Source organism: Calonectris borealis, chromosome 6 (assembly GCF_964195595.1).
Source record: "Calonectris borealis chromosome 6, bCalBor7.hap1.2, whole genome shotgun sequence".
NCBI classification, from domain to species: Eukaryota; Metazoa; Chordata; class Aves; order Procellariiformes; family Procellariidae; genus Calonectris; species Calonectris borealis.
In genome coordinates, this window is record NC_134317.1 from 31,484,798 (window position 1) to 31,507,803 (window position 23,006).

A 23,006-nucleotide genomic window follows, 5' to 3' on the forward strand; every position below is an offset into this window, starting at 1 on the left:
TTTTGGGTACCAGCGCTCCGTCAGCTGGGCTCCGGTGCTGCCTTATTCCCGGGTGCCACCAGGCTCTTCTCTCCTCAGGCCGTGTGGTGCTCCAGGTGAGCCTGCGCAGCTGCCGGCCCCTCGGCCTCACCCTGCCCTTGCTAAAACAAATTGGGCTGGCGCTGCCCAGCTGGTGTTCTGCCTGTGCTGCCTTAGCTTGAAAATAGTGCTGGGCTGATAAATCCTGAGGAAAGGTAGGCCAGTAGGTACTTCTGAATTTGACAGTGTGACTGTAGAAGGCCTCCTGCAGTGCACTAAAACCCCAGAGTGTGTTGCTGTAGCACAGTTACAGCAGTGGGGATCTTAAGCTCCATATAGAGCAGTTAATGTCAAAACATAGAGGTATGTGGATCCAGTTATTTTCTAAAGGTGTTGGTTGTATTTTTAAAAAAAGCAGCTTAGATATGCTTACTTTACTTTGGTTATACTAGTGCTACTACATTGGAGGAAAATCTTTCATGTGTACCATTGTGAGAAACTGCATTTTGCATGGCAAGCAAAGCAAGGAAACAGCATGTCCAGAGAAGAGCGACGAAGCTGGTGAAGGGTCTGGAGCGCAAGTCTTATGAGGAGCGGCTGAGGGAACTGGGGTTGTTTAGCCTGGAGAAGAGGAGGCTGAGGGGAGACCTTATCGCTCTCTACTACTACCTGGCAGGAGGCTGTAGCAAGGTGGGTGTTGGTTTCTTCTCCCAAGTAACAAGTGATAGGATGAGAGGAAATGGCCTCAAGTTGCACTAAGGGAGGTTTAGGTTGGACATTAGGAAAAATTTCTTCACCAAAAGGGTTGTCAGGTGTTGGAACAGGCTGCCCAGGGACGTGATTGAGTCACCATCCCTGGAGGTATTTAAAAGACATGTTGATGTGGTGCTTAGGGACATGATTTAGTGGTGGACTTGGTAGTGTTAGGTTAACGGTTGGACTTGGTGATCTTAAAGGTCTTTTCCAACCTAAACGATTCTATGATTCTATACTTTGAGATTTCATTGTTTGTTATGAGAGCAATACGTGTTTTCCTCTACTTGCGGAAATCAGAACAAGGTTGATGTCTGGTCTTAATGAAGAGGGTAAGACATTTTAAAGGATATTTTTTCACTTTGTGTGTTTCTAGGGATAACGGGGCTTAATAAATTTTTTTGAGACTTACGTGTTTTATAGATCTTGTTTATTTTAAATTGCTTATTTTTAAACTTAACATTGCTATATCTTGTATGAAAATTATCTTTGATATGGTTAGAGCTTTTTTCTCAAAGCCTGAAAGAAAAAAAATCCAATTTTTGCTCACCAGAAGATGGTGCTGTGCAGTGTGGTTTGAAAAATCTGTATCAGAACAGCCATCTGATTATAATCGCTTTCATGTTTTTCATGGGAGCCTGATACTAGAGGTGCATTTCAGCAATGTTTTATTTTGTTTAGCAGCTGATTAATATAGGCAGTATTTCTAATACCTTTACACTAGAGCTAGTGGTCAGTTCCAAAGACTATCTTGTCTTTGACTATCTATGCTCCCAGGAGTTTAAAGCTCTGAGCAATTTAGAACCATGGAGTGGCTGAGGCTGGAGATGGTCTAGACCAACCCACCTGCTCAAAACAGGGTCAGCTAGAGCCGGTTGCTCAGGACAATGTTTAGCTGGGCTTTTGAATATCCTGTTCCAGTGTTCAATCACCTTCACAGGAAGAAAGGTGTTTTGTTGATGGTTAAACACTTTCCTGTATTTCAACTTGTGCCCATTGCTTCATGTCCTGTCACTGGACACCACTGAGAAGAGTCTGGCTCTGTCTTTACTTACCTCACCAGGTAGTACACACATTGATAACATCCCCCTGAGCTTTCTCTTCTCTAGGCTAAACAGTCCCAGCTTTCAACCTCTCCTTGTATAACAGATGCTCCTGTCTCTTAATCATGTTGGCAGCTTTTCTCTCTTGTAGTGGAAAGTGCAGAACTGGACACAGCACTGCAGCACTGGTGATGCCACATCTGAGTAGAGGGGGAGCACTGCCTCCCTTGACCTGCTGGTGAAGCGTTTTCTAACGCAGCCCAGGATGCTGTTGGCCTTCTTTGCCACAAGGGCACATTGCAAGTTGTGTCCTGTATATTTATCACTTATATTGCATATTTATCATTTTCCTGTAGCATACATCATCTAGGAGGTCTCAATGTTTAATCTGTTCACACAGCCACCAGAATAACAGACTCCAAATAGCCACAGAATAAGTCTGGTTTTAGAACTTACACCACTTTTTGATGACATTTCAGGCTATGTTTGAAAAAAGGTAAAAATAGATGCCTGAATTAGCTCCTAAAGTTAGGCATGTAAACCACTAGTTTGATTTTCTGAAAAGATTTAATTGAGCTATTTAACATGCCACCTGTATGTATCAGAAATCAAACTATGAAGGTCCAAATCTGCCTGTCACATACTCAGAAAGATACTTAGCTTGACTATCTGGAGGAGCAGTAGTAAAGTTAAATAATAAAGACATCAAGTAAATATTTGAAAGTGTGGGACTCTATTTCACCCTTGCTTCTGCACAGGTTGTGGTGTGGCATTGCCTGCAGGAAGGTGGGGCTGCACTGGAGTTAGTGGGGCTCTGTATGGAAAGAAGATTCATTTAGGAAAAAAGTTAGGGTCAAGGTTCCCAAAAGTCTTGTGAGGCACCTGCATTTATTGGGAGTGCAACTTACTGTGCCTGGGGCCGGCTAGAAGTATTCAGGTGTTCACTTTGGAATCTCCCCAAGCAAATCCTCGTTCTCCTGCTGGTTTGAGGTTTTGGGGTAATGTTGTAAAATGCTTTCTAGATTTTTCTCTGTGAGCATGCCCTAAGGCTAAAATCTTAGTGGAAACTTTCACAGTGACCCTGCTAATGAGGCAAAATTAAGGAAAAAATCTTTAGCTCCCTGCATACAACTGTTTATTTCAGTTCATGCAGGCAGATTTTCTTAAGCCAATTTTGAGCAGTTCTGGTCCATGCTGACACTAAAACTTTTAATTAGAAGGGCTAATGAAACCTTGTAACTTCTGTTCCCTATTAGGTACTGTGCTAAGGAAATACTAGGTAAGACCTGCTAAATGTATAAGTGTAAGAAAAAATGCAAGTGGTCTGCTTTTCTCATATGAAGCAGATATTTTAAAAGAATTGCCCACAAAATTATAGAAAAAATATAATGCCTGTGCTCTGAAAATCTAGCTACCTGGACCTTGATTGCTTAGGCTTGCTTACACAGGCAGACCTCTGTTATGATTAATGATACCTGATGAAGTGGTAAGGATCCATCTAAGAGAAGTGGCTAGGAGAATGAAAGTTTCCATTTTAGTAATTATTTTTGAGAAATGTGAATAACTACTATCAGTAGTGTGAAAAAATCTGTGCTTTTATGCTCTTACTGCCTCTATGCCCTGCTCTGGTTTCTCCAGATGAGGGATTAGCTTGTCTAGAAGGGTTTACAGACATTATTAACATTCTAGTGGCAGTTATTTATAGTAACCAAAGGTGATACTGGTACTTCTGCCCACAAATCCTTATACAGAGTGTTCATGATGCAACTGTTAACAGATAATTAAAGCTAATATATAAGGCGGTATACAGGCTTTCATCTCCATCCCAAATGCTACATGGGAGAGCATGAAAATTAGTCCATATCTTAGCCAGAATTCAGATACGCACAATTACCAAAATAATGAAGTGGGCTCCCTTTTGGTTATAGGAAATAATGGTATACATAACATGTTGTTCCCACTTAAAATAGAAAGCACCAACCTATTCCTACTTTCAAGAAGATACAAGAAATCTTCCAAAGCATACTATAAATTTTAATGGTAGAGTGATTGCTCTGAGTTTGCTTCTACCTTTGTCATGTGGCTGTTGCAATATGTAAGCAGATTCAATAAACTTGAGTGAATCAATCCTTACAAATATCACCTGATGTAGGCATGAAATGTTACATTGTGAGGGCCTTTGTCAGCCTTCACATTTGTCCCCCTTCCCATTTGTCCTGTTCTCTGTGATGCCTCATTCCTCCATTCTTCTATTTTCTTATTCTTTGCAAGTTTTTGCTTGCTATGCTCTCTACCATTGCAGAAGGAAAGACCTTTTCTTTTTACATTCTCTTCTTCCACATCTGGTCATCTTTCCCTACAGCAGCCCTCACTGTTTTCATATAGTGAATCAGTCATGAGCCAACCACTCAGTTGCTAGCGTGTCCTACATGCCTGCACTGTGCAGTTCACTTTTGCTGCGTACTATAGGTTGGACAAGGAGGTAAAGTGCATAGTGTTTCTTCATTACTCTGCAGCAGTCTACCCGTATATCTTGGGGTTTGGCAGAAAGAGTGTGTATCATGGTTGATTAGCAGTGATAAAAGACATGCATATCAAAATTAATTCTCTGGAGAGAACTAATGGCTTATTTACCATTCCAGTCTCTCTGAGCTCCCATACAGACCTTTGTGGCTGCCTGTGGAGTGGTTAATTAGTTTCATCTATCAGAGGCAAATATATCTGCAGTTTCTAAGTAGAAAGGGTATCACTGCAAAAGTAATCTTTATTACAATCAAAGCACTTTTTCTGGAATCGGCTATTTTTCATTGCCTTTATATAGCTCATATACTAATTCTGTGCTTTCATTCAGAGCATATGCGAACAGCACAGAATGTAATATAATTCTGGTTGTATGTATTTTCTCAGACCAAGGAAATATGTTGTACTTTGTTTTAATCATACCATTTAAATGAAAGCATTTTGATAGGTACTTCACCAAAATTCTAGGTGAAGAACAACTGTCTGGTGATGTGACAATAATATCTTTAGCCAAGTATCTAATTTATATGAATTTCTATCTGTTCATATGTAGCAACTGTAATATTTCATGGTACTTCAGAGATCTTCAGGAAAACATGCTTCCCGCCCAACTAATGTGCAATGTGCATATGTACATATTTGCATATCTGTATATTATATTTTATATTTGAATTTCCTTTTAAACATTTTTCAGCTGCATATGCATTCAAATTGCTAGTTTGCATTTTGGCAGAGGATTGGAATAGCTGTGAAAACACCTGTTAAATACTGGTAGGAAACTCCTTTGCAGTTGATATGCAGCTGTGTCTTTCACTATTGAGAGAATGTGCCAGGCCTGGCTCATCATTCTTTCAGGTATACTAACACTTAAAGAACTGAGTTACCTGTCTCTGTGGTGAAGTGTGCGCAGAGAAATTCCCAGCGGCTACACAGTGATGAATGGCTAGGTCTTGACTCGTAGTTTTATTAGCTTATTAGTGGCAACAGTTCAAATGAAATTACAGCTATTATGCTCCATTATAAGTACTAAACAATTTACTTCTGCTGAAATTCCTACTGACAGCTCTGCCTGCCAGCATCCATCTTTTGTGTGTGTATGGATATTCAGGAGAGCATAGGGTAGAATAAATTACTCTCTCAGCAATTTACTGAGTTGTATGAAAGTGAGAATAAAAGCTTTTCAGCATGAAAAATAAATCTATGTTCTTTTTCTGTCAGCTGTGTGGAGAAGCTACTAAAATAACAGGATATGTGATCTCATTTCTGTTTTTTTTATTGCTGAAAAAATTAGGATGTATAAAGAATTAAGAACTACTGCTACTGTTTAAAACACCTTTTTCTCTTGTGCTGTTTTTTTGTGGAAATTGGTTTTGTTTAATCATGCAGTCTATTTACCTGTCAGTCCTTTCCAATATCCCTTTTGGCCACTTTAAATGAAGAGTAGGAGTTGCAGAGCAAATAATCTGGGAGTATTGAGAAAACCGCTGAATGAATAGATGAGGATGACTCAAACGAATGCCCCTACTGAAGGGAAGTTGGGGAGAATTCAGCCTTTGTACAGCGTGTTTGAAAGCAATAGGCTGAAAATTCAGTATGTGTTGGCTCTGCATACTGGAGCTAGTATGTGCTGTCTCTGTCCTGGTCCAGCTCACAGAAGACATGGTGGATAGGAAGGGCTGGAATTACTTTAATAGAAAAGTTAAGAACAAAGGACAAGAGTCCGTAAAAAGCTTTGATAGTTCTGCTGTTCATGGAACACATAGTTAAATGACAAGCAAAATTTCTGTGCTTTGTAGCTTAAGTATACAAGAAAAACTTGTGGCTTAAGGAAGCTCTGTGCTGTCTGGTATAAATCAATAGAAATTGCGAAATCTATTTGGGATTTAAAAGAACACACAGTGGCCCAGGAAGTCGAATAGAAGGGGATTTTCTTGCTTAAAAAAATGGACCAAAGCTCAGCCTCCTAACCATTTCTGCAGTCTGAGGTTTGTCTGGCAGTGAAATTGTGAAGTTTTTGCTTATGGATGCTTCTACCTCAATTTCCTTTCTCTCTCATTCTTCTTCTTAGAATATTCTGGCTTTGTACTGTAATGGGTACTGCAATGTATTGAACATGAGATTAACTTCTGCCATCCCATTTATTAACTTTGATTGCTGCATGCACAAAAATGAGGTCAGAATTTGGCCTGAGACACTATCTTTGCACCATGAATTTCAGGAATTTATACCACATCCTCTGCTCTAGTTTTTCTTTCCAAAAGTGGTTCGAGACACTGCTTGCATGGTACATTACACAAATAGGAAGGAAATAGGTCCTCAACTTGAAATTAGTTATTTGTCAGAGAACAATATTTGCTTAGGTGGAGCACTGCAAAAGCTCAGGACTCTGTGCTAGTTCATTTGTTTATGGGATGCTGATCTAAAAAGGTGGTATTCAAGTGGAATACGGTTATATGAAATGAGGGACAGATTCAGCTGTGTGACTTCCAGTGGACACAGAGTCTTCAGCTTCCAGTAATATTCTCCAATAGTTAATGACAACGGAAAGTATGCAACAGGCAACACTTGTGAATGTACAGTATCAGGCCTCTAAAGGCAATTCTTCATTCCTCTTAATGCAAATAATCCTGTTGCAGTCAGTGCATAACTTGGATGAGGAATATCCCTTTTATTGGCAAATAGACTTGGAAGATTTCAGCACATGTAAGATAGATACTGTAAATAAAGGTATCTCTCATAACTTAAATCATTATCATTTGAAGTATTTAAGCGCATGCTTCTGTTCAGCTTTATCAAAGGACTTGTCTCCAAATAAGTGCAGGCAGGAAGTTATATATATGCTTGTATGATATGGAGAATTGAGGTTCTCGAAGTATTTACTGCATACTTGAAATCTTGAAGTTTTATCTTCCCCTAGGGCAGAAATGTAGTCAAGTAGCAATGCTAAATACATCTCCAGATTATTCCTATAACAGTCTGTTTAAATCAAAGCAACTCCTGTTGATATGTTAGGTAAGAAGATCTCTTTTTTTTTTTTTATGTTCTTAAATCTTTTTTAACCCTTGTCCCAAAAGAAACTTATGTCTGACTAGAAGAAAGATGGGGCTTATTTCCCACTTGTCTGATGTATCTGCCACTGGTTTTTGCTTTTTCCATTTGCAGAGATTTGCTATTGCAAGTACCAGTAGTCAATTCAGACTTACTGACGATAGGTTTACTTTTTTCTTATCTTTCTTGGATGCCTTTGACATTGTCCATAGATTTGAAGACCCGACTGGAGATTTACTGAATAAATTGGGAGTTAGGAGTCGCCCCTGTGATAATTTTGTAAGAAGTGTTAAACACATGGCTTTTAATCAAAGTGGATACTACTTAATGATAACATTAAACTTGATGGAAGATGTTTGCATGAATGGTGAGATTTGCACATCTACCCACAGAAGGTAGCTATCTAATTCATATGTAGAGTTTGAATACTACCAGTGAGATGAAAAGACAGTCATCTACTAAAAAGACACTGCTATATCGGTCAATGCTTAATCGATATTAATCTACCAAGAATTTTACTTAGATAATGGAAATAACTGTAAGTATAAGAATGCCTGCGTCTTAGTAGGATTGTCTGAGAGTGATACTTTCATAAAGCTAGAAATTTTTAAAAAATAGTTTTAATGTTATATAGGCATTATTTATTTAAATATTCAATAGACTGATATTGTACCACAGTCTTTACTTGTCAACACCAAAACAGCTCTTCTATTCAAAAAGAGCCAGAACTTTTTTCCTACATTAAAATAGGACAGTGAGGACATAACTGTTCTCAGATGCATATGATTTTTTAATTAGTCAGGTCAAATATTAAAATGGCACAAAGCCAATCAGTGGAATTAAGGTTTCTCCTTGTGGAGAATGCTTTTATTATGGAGGCAGTATAAAACTTTTGCCCTTACTATTAATTTCTTCTTGTTGAAGTACTTGAGATTTGCAGCTCACCTAAGTGGTTTTTTTATTATACCAACTCAAAGTTGCTTTTTAAATTCTTCTGTTTGATAGACAAATAAAAATTTCCTTTAAAAGGCATTGTTTTTATATTTGACATGCACAAACATGGGATATTGATAATAAAGCAATATGTGAATATCAAGAACCATCAAATATTAACATTCTAAGATTCAGTGCCCGAATAAAATAAACTGTTACTGAGTTTTGTTCAATACCAAAACCAGCAGCATAAAATGTTAATTGTGTTCTGAAAAGGTTTTATTTCCCTGCAAAATTTTTTGAGTGAATTTCTTAGCTTATTACACGCTTTCTTAAAATAAGCACATTTCTAAAGTTGTAAGACCTTGTAAATCTCTTTAAAACCTCTTCTGAGGTTTATCTGAGATCAGGTTGGAGGAAAAAAAATCAAGTTATTGATGTGTCATCCAAATGTGGATTCATGTGGAATCCATTGTCTTGACTTAAAATGCTTTTTTCCCGTTTCCTAGTACTTCACAAACTCTGCATTATCTCACTCCTATGTTGGAATTATAATTCCTCTTTTGTGGAGCAACTAGACCTTTCCTTCAAACAAAAAGTCACTGAACTCATTACCCAAATATCCAAAGCTAAGAGCACCATTTTGCAAAGCAGTAGTTTCAAATGAGTTAAAATCTCATTAGCAAAAGTCAAATATTATTTCTAGCATCTTTGTCTGTGGAGAGTCTTTAGTCCTCAGTCAAGAAAACTCTGAGGTAAGACACTCTGGTGTCTGCTAAAACTTAGACTTGGTTACTGAAGCAGTGTTGAAGCATTAGTGGAATGATGTACCATTTTGGCATTGAGATTTTGACATTTTACTGGTCTGATATATTTTTGCTTAATTAGGCTTATACAGTTAAATCTGAAAGTTCTTTTCTGTAAAATAAAGAAATTGAATTATGTCTTTTATCCTTTTTCTTCCTTCCCCTTTCTTTGACCCATTTTTCTTTGGTTTTCCTTTTCCCCTCTTTCTTCTGATGTAGCTGAGCATCTGACTTTGTTGTAGGAACTAGTGTGTTTCTTGGGCAGGCTGGCAAATGAAGTCTTATTCAACAAAAGAAATTGTTTTTTAAGGAAGGATTTCAATTTGCTGGCAGTTTGACCTGATGTAGCAGTTCTGTCTTCCCAATGATAAGGTCTAAGAGGTAGGAACTGCAACACTTTATTCCGTGAATAAAGTGTACAAATTCAGTGTAGTCAGCAATGTGTGCTCTCAGCCTAATGTGGAGTCAATTAGTCTATGGAGTAACTCCCACTGAGTCCAGTGAAGCTTCTGAGCATGATTGCTGAAAGACTTCTAATTCCTTTTTTAAGATTGTTATTCATACAGTGAGAGCAAGTGATGAGGTCCATTGGTCTTCATAATTAAATAAAACAGTTTGACTTTGTAGTAAAATCTAAACAGATTATGCTGACAGCCATTAAAAAGTACAGGAGAGGGACTTTAAAAGTCTTGGTTTCTAGGAGGAAGGTGAGGTGAGTACATGGTCTGAGTTATGAGAAATAGCTTATTTAATAGCTGTTGAGCCATTATGGAAAAGGAACAGAATCTTCCATATGTTTCATATGAGAGCAGGCAGGCGTCACTCTCCGCTTTACGAGCAAATCTGCTTAGAATTGAAAATTCTTGTTCAAGACTGGCATTTATCATTATTTTCTCAGCCAGTACCTCCTGAGAGAAAACATTGAGAGAGAAGCTTCTCTAAGCATTTAAGTTATTTTCCCCATGGTCATGTACAAATACGCAGAGAATTTTTGGCTAATCCATCGCTGTTGGTTTTGTTTTTATTTTAAATTTCTATGCGAATCTGCTAACTTATAATTTCATCGTGAATACTTTATGGAAAATACAGATATGCTTTCTCCCAGAGTAAAAATCTATGCTACAAGGTACACCACTTAGAAATCATACTGAAGGTTCTTTATATTAAAGTGTAACCATAAGCAAACTTTTGTCCAGAACAGATTTAATTAACTGTCATTAGAGCTTTAGATAAAGGACGAACAAGTAAAAACAGGAGTGTTCCTCATTTCCAGATATTAAGTATTCAATGAATGTCTGTTAAACTGATGTGTTTTAATACTTCAGATCTAGTGTTTGCAAAGGAACCTGAAGGAAGATAATTTTCTTTCATTCCATAACAAACACAAGTAAACTTTTCATGAAATTGAGTAACTAAGGCAATGACAAGCAAATTCATACAGGCTGTATTCACAGAAGGACAATAAGAAGTCGGGCTGTATCACTTTATCAGTTGATGAAAGTTCATAAAATAGGTTTCGTGTTTAGGATTCCAAAATGTTATAAATGAAAGTAAACAGTGAGCAAAGATGACAGAATAGTCCTTTTAGAAGGTCCTATTATAAACTTGAGTTACAGCTTTACTGTGAGTGAAGTTCTATCAGTAAAGTTTAATACTGCAGTGGATTCCATAGGATGATTCTGTTTTATGTGATAGCTGTTATATTTGCCTGTATTTTATCTAATATTATTTATCAGCAGATACAGGATTTTCAGTCAGTGTCTTCCTCTCTCTGAATTTTCCACAATCCATTAAAAAGAAAGGTGACCTCTACTTTTTGACTTTTGACCTCTTACAATGTTGTATCACTTTTGGGTGGACTATTGATAAGAAACCTTTAGTCATTATTGCTGAATTTTAGTAAATAATATAAATGAAAAAATGCCTGAATACTTTAAAGCTCTCATTTGGAATACTCTTTGATCATCAAGGAAGTGCATAAAAATGTCCAAACTAATCAGATTTTGAATTTTAATTGGAACCTAGCACTATAGTAAAATGACATTAAAGAGTACTGTGAAATCTGAATTTCCAGAGCATCAGGGATTCTGACACTGCCACTACTGAGAACCTGATTTCATTGGTCTTATGATTGTTCAGGATACATGCAACTTGTGAGCAAATGTAAGCATGGAATAGAAACTCAGGCCACTTTATCAAATGCAAACTTGTATGATGACACTGAAAGTTAATGTGAGGAAAACTTTCCACAATTCTGGTTTCTAGAATGGCTTTTGGGAAAGAGGTCTGTGCATCTGCTGTGAGCTTGAAAACACTCACGACAGTCTCTAGGACTTAAAGCTAAAATTCTGTGAAACCTAGTAGCTTTTGGTTTGTCTCCCAAGCTTTGCTTTGAATTTTAGGGTTTTGAAAACAAATACATGGTGGGGGAGAGGGAGGGAAGAGGTGAAAGGAAAGGGGCAGGGAAGAAAGAAAATTCTCCGGATGCAACTCCATTGAAACCACTGTTTTATTTTACTTCAAAAAAGGGGTATGCAGAGTCTTGCACCCGTGGAAGAGGAGGCTGGCCAGCTGGAAAGCCGCTTTGCAAAAAAGGCACTGTGGGTCCTGGTGGACACCAAGCTGACCATGAGCCAGCAGTGCACTCTCATGGCAAAGGCCATGACACCTTCGGCTGTGCTAGGAAAATTGTTGACAGCAGGTTGAGAGAGGTGGTCCTTTCCCCTCTACTCGGCCACATGCGCAGTGCTGCGTCCAGTTCTGTGCTTTCCGATACATGGGACGTGGACATACTGGAGTAAGTCCAATGAAAAGCTGGCAATGTGATCAAGAGACAGGAACATTTGTCATACAAGGAGAGGTTGAGAGAGCTGGGACTGTTTAGCCTAGAAAAAAGAAAGCTCAGGGGAATGTTATCAATGTGTCTAAACACCTGATGAAGTGACTGAAGATGACGAAGCCAGACTCTTCTCAGTGGTGTCCAGTGACAGGACAAGAGGCAATGGGCACAGACTGAAGTACAGGACGCTATGTTTAAATACAAGGAAAAAATTCTTTCCTGTGAGCGTGATGGAACACTGGAACAGGTTGCCTAGAGAGGTTGTGGAGTCTCCATACTTGGAGATACTCAGAAGTCCAACTAGACACGGTCCTGAGCAACCTGCCCAAGCTGACCCTGCTCTAAGCAAGTGGGTTGGTCTAGATGTTTCCGGAGGCCCCTCCCAATCAGCCATTCCGTGATTCTCTAATTCATCTCAAGCAAACACATGTGAAACCTGAGACAAAGAAACATATTGCCATATTGACCTGAAGTTAAATCTACCTGTGATACAAAACTTTCCTAATCCTCTTACTCATTGATCTAAGGGCTTGTAATGACATTCAGGATGCTGTTTTGTTCTGTTAGGGGTCCATATCCAGACTTCACTCAGCTGCATTTGGAATGAAAGTCCCTCTTCAGAACAGCTGGTGACATTCACAAGTGTATCTAACTGGTATAGTCTTGCCCATTTGTGGTTTTTTGAGGGGGGGGGGGGACACACAAACCTTTAATTGATTACAGATCCAACAGAGCAGTTTCTTTTCAAGAGGAATTTGGTGCCATCTTGTGAAGTTTTGTTTTTGTTAAATTTAACAGTGGAAGCAATGTGACTGATAGCAATATGAATAGACAAATTTTGATAGGGTGCTTTGTCAGAAGTGGCTGCCAGAAACCCCCACACAGCAAGAAGACGACAGGATGGATATTTTCTGCCTACCTGGATCATGGGTTTCCTAAAGCCTCTGGTTTGGCTGTGTTCAGTCTTGTATGTCCTTAAAAATTCGGAGCGTTAATCACCAGAATGTTTCCATGTGCATATCTCACAAAAAAAGACTAATTGGTAGGACTGGTTTTACATAGCATTAGCAAACACTACAGAATGTCTCAACAGGCAAGGAAACAAATTCATATTGTCCTACTTTAGCCACTTATAATAGGCAGCCAAATTCCATGGATAGTCAGTGAAAGGATGCACCTCCAGATGTTGATTTAGAGCCAGAGATCAATTTAGGAGACTGTCTAGCAAATGGATGCCTGATGTCTGTTTGGTGTGATCTGCTCCTCTAAACTGTCAGCAATTTTCATTGCATCCCCTACTGAAATGGAGAAGCCCCAATTCTATGATCTATTTTTAAAGATGTAAATTCTTAAATGCAAGTTAATAAATGAAGCCATTAATGCAGCCAGACTCCTCAAGCCCGTTTTGTACCATTTTACTTAACCTGAAAAACGTTCAGGGAAAATAAGCAAATATGGTACCAAGCTATCTTTCTTCCTTTAAATAAAACAAGGGTTTGCATATACTTTAAAAATATATCCTCTCAGAAATTTAGATTTTATTGAGAATGGCAGTGTTTGGATCCATTTTAAGAAAAGTTATATGTGAGTAACTTTCTGAGATAAGAATACATGGTTTTCTTCTGTAATCACTGCTTTTAATTTTCTTAATGTACTTTTCGCTGTTGTTTTGTCTGAATACATTTTTATTTTTGCTTTTCCAGACAGGATCCTGCCACAAGCATTTTTAAATCAGACATTAATAGCATAGTTCACAGTTGTTACTGCCAGTGCTCAAACACAAATACTGCATTTGTGTTCGGAGGAAAAAGCAAACATCAGATCTTAATTATGTGCATTTGTGCTTTCTTCTGTGCTTAAACAATCTGGCATAAGGAGTTTACATCACTATCAGTTAACTGTAGGTCTTTAACTATCAGGATCACCAGCTGTATGGTTTGCATTGGTGGGGGTTTTGTCCCATTTTTTGCTTGTTTTTAAATGGCAGAATTGCCAGGGAAACTTGAAGCTTTATATGATTCCTTTATCCATAAGAAAAATACTAGGAGAGACTTTTGTATTGAATGCTTAACTAAAAGTAGTTGATTTATCTGCAGATTGTTCGCAAACAGTTTTTAGGTTTCTTTACGGGATTCAGTATGATTGAGCAGGCTGAGCATTAGAGCAGAGATCAGAATTATGGAGTCCTGTCTTCATTACTGTGATCTGCACTATAACTTCTTGCTGTGTTCCTATTTCTGAACAGACAAATGATGAGTGGTTTGTCAGCTCTTTGGAGCATGGATTGAGTTTCAGTCTGTCTGTCACAATAGTACTGTCCGCTTGGCATTTCTAGGCACTTTTCTAGTGATAAGCTTTAAAACTTGAAAAACCTATATCGGTCATTCAGGCTTTGAATTGCTGATCAGTTGTTGAAAGCTATTATTGTGATTCATCATTCTCTGATGGATCACCAGAATCACTCCTTCTTCCATTTTGTAAGGTATGGGAAGTGCTGAACTTTAGCATGAGTAAACTCATGTAAAGACATTTATTCTTTACAAAGAACTATAAACAAAAATTCTTTGTATGTTAAGATAAGAAAGGTGACAAAGAAAATTCTATTACTTGTTGTGGAGCTTGGTCAGATCTCATTTATAGAAACAAGAATAGAATTGGGCCTATTATGAGTTAAGTGCCAGGGAGTGCTCAGAGAACATCCAGCAAGGACTCTGATCAAATCATGACTCAGAGTAAAAGAAATATCAGCTAAACCTGAGAAGGATTGTGTGCCATGCAGAGCCCCAGGCCTTTATCAACAGAATTGTGGGAAGTAAACCAGGAATGTTGTTACCTGAGATTCCAAGTATTTACAAATTGTACCACTGAATAAAGTAAAACTTCAGTGTGCTATTTTTGGGTTTATATAAATCCACTTACACTTGTTTCTCATTTTAAAATCTGGTCTTCTAACTTACTAGCATTTTGGTTTAGATTGGTATTGTAAACAGTTGAAATTATTTTTAGTTATTTTGTCATACGTTTAACTGAGAATATGAATCTGATATAGCCGGCAGTGAATGGCAGAAGATTTAGATTTGGTTCACTTGTCCCCCTTTTCATATAAAAAGGAGTTAGAATTAATTCTTTCAGTTAGAAGTTTGATTATAATCTAGAGACTCTTGTTAAAGTGTTGGCTAAAAGGAGTGTTACAAGCAAGATGTTTTCATTTTATCTGCAGCTAGGAAAGATTTGTTAAATGTGCTGTTGTGCTAAAGCCATAGAAATAGTTGCTTTTTTCTGCAGTGTGAAGTGGAGTCCAGCAGACTAAACATTAAGATCTTTCTTGAGCAACAAACATTGGTGTCTTGGAGAGATAAGTGCTCATTAATTGTATTTTAAAGTTTTGGAGATTGATCAAAATGGAATACATGTTTGAGATTCTAAAACACAATGACACATCAATTTATTGTCGATCTTGACTGGAGAAAAATATATACCAATTATTACTCACCTCTGAAAGGAATTTGGGTATGTATATCTTATGCTCCATTTTTGAGTAGAGGAAAAGTTTAGTATTTATGAAATCAGCTCAATTTTTTCTAGCTTTCATGCAGAACACTCAACAGGAAGACCAAGAGGCACATCTTTGGAAAATGAATTGTTATTTAGGTCTTACTTTATAGTATGGATAATGAAGCTGATATGGGTGGATAAAAGGGGATGACCATGTTGTCTGTTTTCAGTAAATGCCTTTCTCTGTACAGGCAAAAGACTTTTATTTTTAGCACACTGAAATAAAGTAACAGAAGAAATATCAAACAAAATAAAAAGAAATTAAATGTGTACATATTGGATATTTGTGATTAAGAAGTCACTTGGAGAGAATGAACTTCGAGAAACGAAGATAAACTGAACTTAAAATAAATACTTAATGGGACAAGTGGAGGCATTATCAGTCCAGGAACTCTTACCTGAGTCAGATGGGATGCCAGCAGGATAGGTTTGGAAAACCTAGAACCTGATCTTAATTTTTTTTTTTAAATATGAAAAAACATGTGGAAGGAAAAGGGAGGATTTTTGTTCTGAAAAATCTGTTTTTCTAATGATTATAGGTATTGGAGCCAGCTCATATGTAATGAGGTGCAGTGTGACTACGGGGCCTCAAGACTTGGCTACACAAAGAGAAATAGGAAGTGCTACCAAGGCAACAGTGCAGGTGGTTTGAAGGATCTGTGGATGATCGCTTTTCCTCACAATGTGAAAATTGAACTAACTTGTGGTGTGGAAAGCTTTAAAGATAAGACGACAATACACTGACTTTGCATGAAGACTGAATATATTTAATACTATATTCTTGAGAATGCTTCTTGTATGTCTGTACTCTGTCAGCAGAGGCTTGCTTTAAACAATTGGCCCATGACCATGGAAAGAAGACTGTTGTGGTGGCACTAGTTGGAATCACTCCAGAGGACTGTAAGCATTGTGCATCGTGTGCATTAATGAAAGGCACTGGACAATGTTGGAAGAGGGGAAGCAATTTCCATATTATTTTATAAGATGTATATGTAGAATCATAGAATCATAGAATGGTTTGGGTTGGAAGGGACCTTAAAGATCATCTAGTTCCAACCCCTCTGCCATGGGCAGGGACACCTTCCACTAGACCAGGTTGCTCAAAGCCCCATCCAGCCTGGTCATGAATACTTCAAGGGATGGGGCAACCACAACTTCTCTGGGCAACCTGTTCCAGTGCCTCACCACCCTTACATATACATAAGATATATGTATGATCATATATCTTAAACATACGTATTTTAAATCTCAGCATCAAAAAACTTTGCTGTATTGAATTGCTGAAGTATATGAACTTCAGTAATCCTAAATTGCTGTGTTTGGGGAAGCACAAATGAACAGTGTGAATCTGGAATCATTCCATGTTAATGACTGTGCTTTGTTCCAATGGTTTAATTAGGGAATGGTGTCACATATTGCCATAGAATATCAGGATTTATCTGCCCCTATCTGATGATCTTTTGGCTTTAGTAACAAATAAGACCATAGTGCTCTTTGGAATGGCTTTGAAGGCATGAGATGAAAATATTATTCAAAGACGGATAAAATTAATATATCCTTTTAGAAATAAACACAGTGAAGCTAACTGACCTGCTCAAGATATATTAGCAAAGTGTCAGTTGTCAAGAGCATTTAAATTTCTTGACTCCCAGTCCCTCTTTTTACCTCATTTTTTCCAGATCAGTTTACAGAATGGTGCTCTCACCATGACTGAGGTGGTCAACAGAGCTGAAATATTGTGTATATATTTTTCCTACAACGAGCTTTCTTCTTGTAAGTAACTTACTCCTTTAGAACTTTGTTTTGTTTGTTTTAGATGAGAGGAAGAGAAAGGGAGTGAAGGAGATAAATAGGGAGGCAAGTTAAATCTGAAAGAAAACTTTGACATTTCTTATTGATACTTATACTTCAGAAGGAAATGGACATCACCATAAGTTAACAAAATGATAATATATGTATATTAAAAGGAGATTTTTGTTATTCCTGCCATGAATAGAAAGTGTTGACTAACAGTAATTGGTTTCATGTCTAGGAATTGGGGTCAGTGGCCAGGAAGAGTTCATATAACAGATTTGCAAGAAATTTATCATTTCCTCTGGCTATCTAAAGCAAGAGTTCATATGTTACACCTACTTCAAATATGCTCATTTGTTGGTGCACTTTGTGGGATGTAGGATTGTCAGTCAGTGCACTAAATCCATGCTTTTTGGAGATGTTTTTGACCCTTCTTTATTTACAGTTTATGTAGCAGTTGCTGTCTAAAAATTAAGCTTTGAATCCTGTATGAATACCTGTGGAAGTAGGCCCTGTATAACCTGAAGTTCTTTCAAAAATCTTATTTGCCTCAAATTACTTGTAAGAATATAGCTTTGTTCTGGAGAATCTATGCTGTGCTGCTGTCATTTAGCTATCGCAGGGGATGTTATGGAATGTGCTGATGAACAAAAAATTTGTTATAAATAATCCTGTGTTTAGTAGTCCATTAAACTAGAGAAGGATTACAGTGAATCAGACAAACTGGATGCAGTATTAGCAAGGATACAATGACCCAAATTGCATTTTCTGTTGAAATACTGTTAAAGATTGCTCTCTGTTTGTATGTATGGTAAACTTTAGACTCATTGAATTTGCAGGCAGTTTTGCTACTGATTCCAGGTAGAACTGAAATTTTAGCTACAATATGCAGCGCTGCTAGGAATTTCTGCTGACTTTTCCCTTTGAATACCTGACTCTCTTATGCTTTTTAGTATTAATACTCTAGATGGCTTTAGTCTCTTTTGTTTGTGAATGTTTAATTTTATTTGTTGGTTTACTTGTTATGTGTAGTTTGATGTTAAACACATCCCTTCTTTTGAACTGCTTCTTAGCAAACATTCAGCAGACCAAATTAACACCAAATGGAAGTAGTCCTTGTCACAGCCAGATAACAAAACCTCCCAACATATCTCAATATCCAGCAAAGTTAGTGCACCCCACAGCAGAACCATCAGAATTCATTGATCCGACACATGCTGATCCAGTGTGATGGTGTACCTCATCCAGTGCACTCTAATTCCTTATGGTTTCACAATGGTTGATCTTACCTGCTTTAGTGCTCTTTTTGCGCCATAGGTACTAACTCCGTTTTTTTTTCTTCCCTGTCAGGTGGTTTGAAATAATTAGGCCAAAATAAGAGACATGTTTTCTAACCTGGTTTTGGCTTCCAGTTTGCTGCTGCTTTGTCAGATCTGATACAAGTATTTTTCCTGAAGTCCATTCTGTTTAAGTGTGGTCATTACTCAGATATTTTCCCCTGGAAACTTGGATAGCCACTGTGAAACAAGCCACAAAAAATGAGGTTTTCATGACAAATTTGTAGACCAAGATTCTTAAAGCTCGGGAGTGATCTTGAGTGCTTAACTAGCATTAGTTGAGGAGCTTGATTTCCTAACATTACTCTATTGTCTGGTAACTCAGACACTTTTCATATAGCGTGATATGATTACTCTAAAATTAAGCCATGAAGAAGCATCAGAAACATTTCAAAGATAAGGTTGTATAATGGATCTAAGTTATGGAATCTAAGTTTTATTTCAGAATTCAAAATGCATTGAGGCAAATATAGTCTTCTCAGGACAAATAAACCTCTTAGTGAAATCATACTTTTTAGAAAAGTACTGCCTTTAACAATATTATGCAGCTTCATGTACTTCATGGCTTTCATCTCCATGTGTTTAATAGTTTTCAACTGCCAGACAAGCTAACACAGATGAACAAAGGCTGATATGTGCTTTTTGACAGCTTTGTATGAAGTGAGTGAAAAGCAGCATAATTCATACGAACAGCTTACAGAGTTATTGAGTGTTGTCATAGCTGTTACCACTCAGCTGATCTCAAGAGCTATATCACCCTAACTTCAAGGCCTGGATGCATTTTGTGTCAGACCTGCTTATTCTAGATGTAATGTACAGGACAGTTGAGTTCTTCTCAGAAGAAATGAAATCAAGGCAGGAGTGGGGGAAAAGCAGAGGAGCTTTTTCTGTGTACTAAATTTGTGATGTATGACTTTCAAATTTCTAATACAATTTGTTAAGTGCTAGATTTTCTGAAGCTTTATTTCATGCATAAAAATGGTCCCATTTGCAGGTCATATAGTTTCATAATTTTCAGTATAATACTTGCAGCATGGATATCTGTATTTGCTATTAACCGTTCTTCTAAAACTAACCTGACCAAGAGCATAATTTGTTACTGTGATCTCCTGAACACTTGAGCTTTTCAGCCTCTTCAGTAAGAGAAGCAGAGCCTAGATTTTACCCCCTTATTCCTTAGTTTAATCAAATATACAAAATAAAATAGTAAGGTATTACACCCACCTCAAGCATGTGCTGTTAACCACTCCAGTACTTTTCCCAGTACCCTGGCCTTTGTGGTTTTCTCTCAAGCTGCATTGTCAAAAATTGCTTCTGCTTTTGCAGTTCCTACTGCAGGATGTGGTTCCATAGCAATATATAACAATGAAAGTTGGTATAGTACTGTGCTCTTATTTCCATTTCTCTTATTTTACACTTTCCTGACAGTGTTCCTGGCCTTTGTGTGATTAGAGCCTGAGTTTATTCTGCTCAAGATTAGTCATTCTTCTGTTGGCTAATTTTTTCTGAAGTGCTTCTCCATAAGAGCAGAGTGAGTATGTTGCTCGGGATGGAGAAATGTGTGGGGCGGCAGCAGCTACAGTTCAGATAAGATTGAACTGCTATGGGACCTCTCCCTGAGAACACACCAAGATTATAACCCTGGGAGAAACTATTCCCTGTCTGTTGCAGCATGGTATGGCTCAAACTTTAAAAGTTTTATAACAGCATCTTTCATTTGCACTGAAAAGGACTCTCTTAAACAAATTTGTTGTGAGCAGTTAGGACTTCCCAAATTCTGCTGAATGAAAAGTAAAAAGAACGGTATGCGAGATACACAGATGGCAAAGTTGCAACTTGGAGCAAGCAATTTAGCTTTTTCCCTCTTCCCATATTATGAGAAATTTATGATTTTCTCCAGCTTATTATTCAGAACTATTAATCAAATAGCTGTGGGCATTTGTTCGTGGTATGTATTTTGCACATAGGCGATTGACCGCATACATTTGACAACTCAAATTCTGAGCTGATATTTTTGATTGGATGTTTAGATCACATGATGTTTCCTTTCTCTGGCTTGATGACATTTATTTCTTTTGATTAAAGTTTCCTCAATAAATGTTTTGTTCTTAAATTATCTGCAAATAATTCTTTGTACTTACAAAATTCCCTGTTTTCATCACTTTTGCAGATAAATTGGACTACTGCTAAGTATCTATAAACAATGGCCATGACCTGAGAGATTGAGACACAAATTTGAGTGAATATTTGTGGGTGGAAAAATGAAACAGTTTTTCAGTTGTCTCCATCCATCTGAATTTGAAAGAGCATGCAGGTCAGTGAGGTTGGAGCAGGACATCATATTTGTGCCATTCTAGAACCCTCTCTGGTTATAACAAAATAATTGATAATATTTTATGTTCAGAGAAGGATATTGGTGCTTTTAAATCTAAATGTTTCCAGAGGAAAGCAGTATTTTTTCTCCTTATGGAGCGTGCTTTAGCAATGCATGTCCACAGAACACCTATAGATTGGAGTAATTTAATCTGAATCTTTCATCTTAATACTGATTTAAGATTAAAATGTCACTGTTGTGGCATGTGGTTCAAATGTTGCTGTTATGCAGCCTGTTACATACATGCTGTCTGCATCTTCACATCTGCCACTGCAGAGCTGTCTGTGAAAATACCAAGCTCAGATATGAAGGGTGAGGAATGTCTTCAGTTCCTCTTGACTTCAGCTGCAGCTAACAGCACTCATGCTTTTGTAGAGCACTGCAGGATGAGAAGTGTCATGCAAATCACTATTCATTCTGTGGCTAGTTGAATGTCATCACTGTTTCACTGACTTCATGGACTTTGAAGTCTAAGAATTTTCAGTGAAGTATATGATAACAACGTACTGGCTTTTAAAAAACAAAAATCTTGATTTATATACAGCTTTACGTGCTAGGTCAGTGGGGTAAATAATTTCTAAATAGGAAGAAGTGCCAAAATGCATACACAGTATTCTGGGGCAGCCATAACCGCAAGCCTAAACTTTCAGCTGTCTTGCAGAAAGAAGTGTTTTGCACTGTTTCATGAATGTTTAGAAAACCAAATTAGACTAATGTTTCAATTTTATTCAAGCAGAGATGGGTACATTCTGACATTTTTATGTCTGAGCAGGAGAGGATGGAAAGTCCTCATCTCATGATGACCCTCCCGATGAAATCTGGTCATACAAGCAATTTCTGGAGCATGGCTCCGTTGCATGATGAGTTGCCTGAGAACATGGCAAAGTGCTGCAGATTTTTTTTCTACTGTATGTGTACAAGAGCAAACACTCATTTTCCTATGGTGCTTGATTTTGCTTGAAATTTTACTGTATTTTGATATTGAACTCTCTGTATGATAGTACTTGCAGGGCTAACGTGCCCTAAAGCGGAAAACCTTGTGGTGGAAAGGCTTGCTGTTTATTCCACACAATACAGCAGCTTTCCTTTTCCTTCAGGAAAGGTTTATTTGTTTCTTATTTGTATCTTATCAGCACAGGATGACATGCACCCAGCTTTGCAACCCTACCTATTACTGTGATTACTAATTTTGAGGTTTGTTTGTGGAGTGGGGAAGAAACAGTTGAAAAGCACTGCGCACAGCCCTGCACTTTCTGAAATCATTGGAATATTTCATACTGATTAGACCAAGAGTTGGAGGAGATTCACAGTCAAAGGAAATAATGTAATGACAATGTCTGAATTAAACATGGGCCTTTATTTGCTGTTGTTGCAGCAAATTGTTTACCACATTGCACTGCAAACAATGCTTTAGCATTGTGGAAGTAATCATGGTTTTAAGGAGCAAGAGGAACGCCAGTCGCATTCATATTCTACATGCTGGTTACTTTTAATACTATGGCCTGTGAGGGTAGTGCATCTGGCCTGAACCACAGAAATGAAAAGTTTTTCTAAAGAGGCAGCAGTGGAAGAAGAAAAATATATGCCCAGTTTAAACATTTTAACTCTGAATGGTAGTAAGAAGACTTGGTTATAATAAATCTTGTGTTTAGACACTCCTTTTATTGTTACTCAGTTTAATGGTTCTTTAGATTTTCCCTGCTGAATCCTCTTTCTTTTCTTTTGTAGATGTTTAAATCTCATCCACATATCATGCATTGTGGTGGAAATTGTCATTGTAGGCCTGATTCCAATGTTGGAGTAGTGCAACTCAACTAACTTCTGCTTTACAGATCTGTAAAGTGAGATCAGGCCCCGGGTCACTACTTAAAGTGTTGTTTCTCAATATGCTATGTCACTTCAGTAAAGAATAGGATATTGCCAGTAGCCCTCCAGCATTTATTTGGAGAGAGGTGCGTCTGTTCACCCTCTCCTTGTTCTTCCATC

At 37.7% G+C, this 23,006-nt stretch overlaps 1 long non-coding RNA gene across 1 annotated transcript; it reads left to right on the top strand.

Moving 5' to 3' along the window:
* The first annotated feature begins 1,092 nt into the window (after positions 1 to 1,092).
* Positions 1,093 to 16,120, top strand: LOC142083933 (uncharacterized). Its single transcript, XR_012674187.1, has 3 exons — positions 1,093 to 1,103; positions 12,528 to 12,615; positions 16,055 to 16,120. It is a non-coding gene; the product is annotated as an uncharacterized LOC142083933 (long non-coding RNA).
* The last annotated feature ends 6,886 nt before the right edge of the window (positions 16,121 to 23,006 follow it).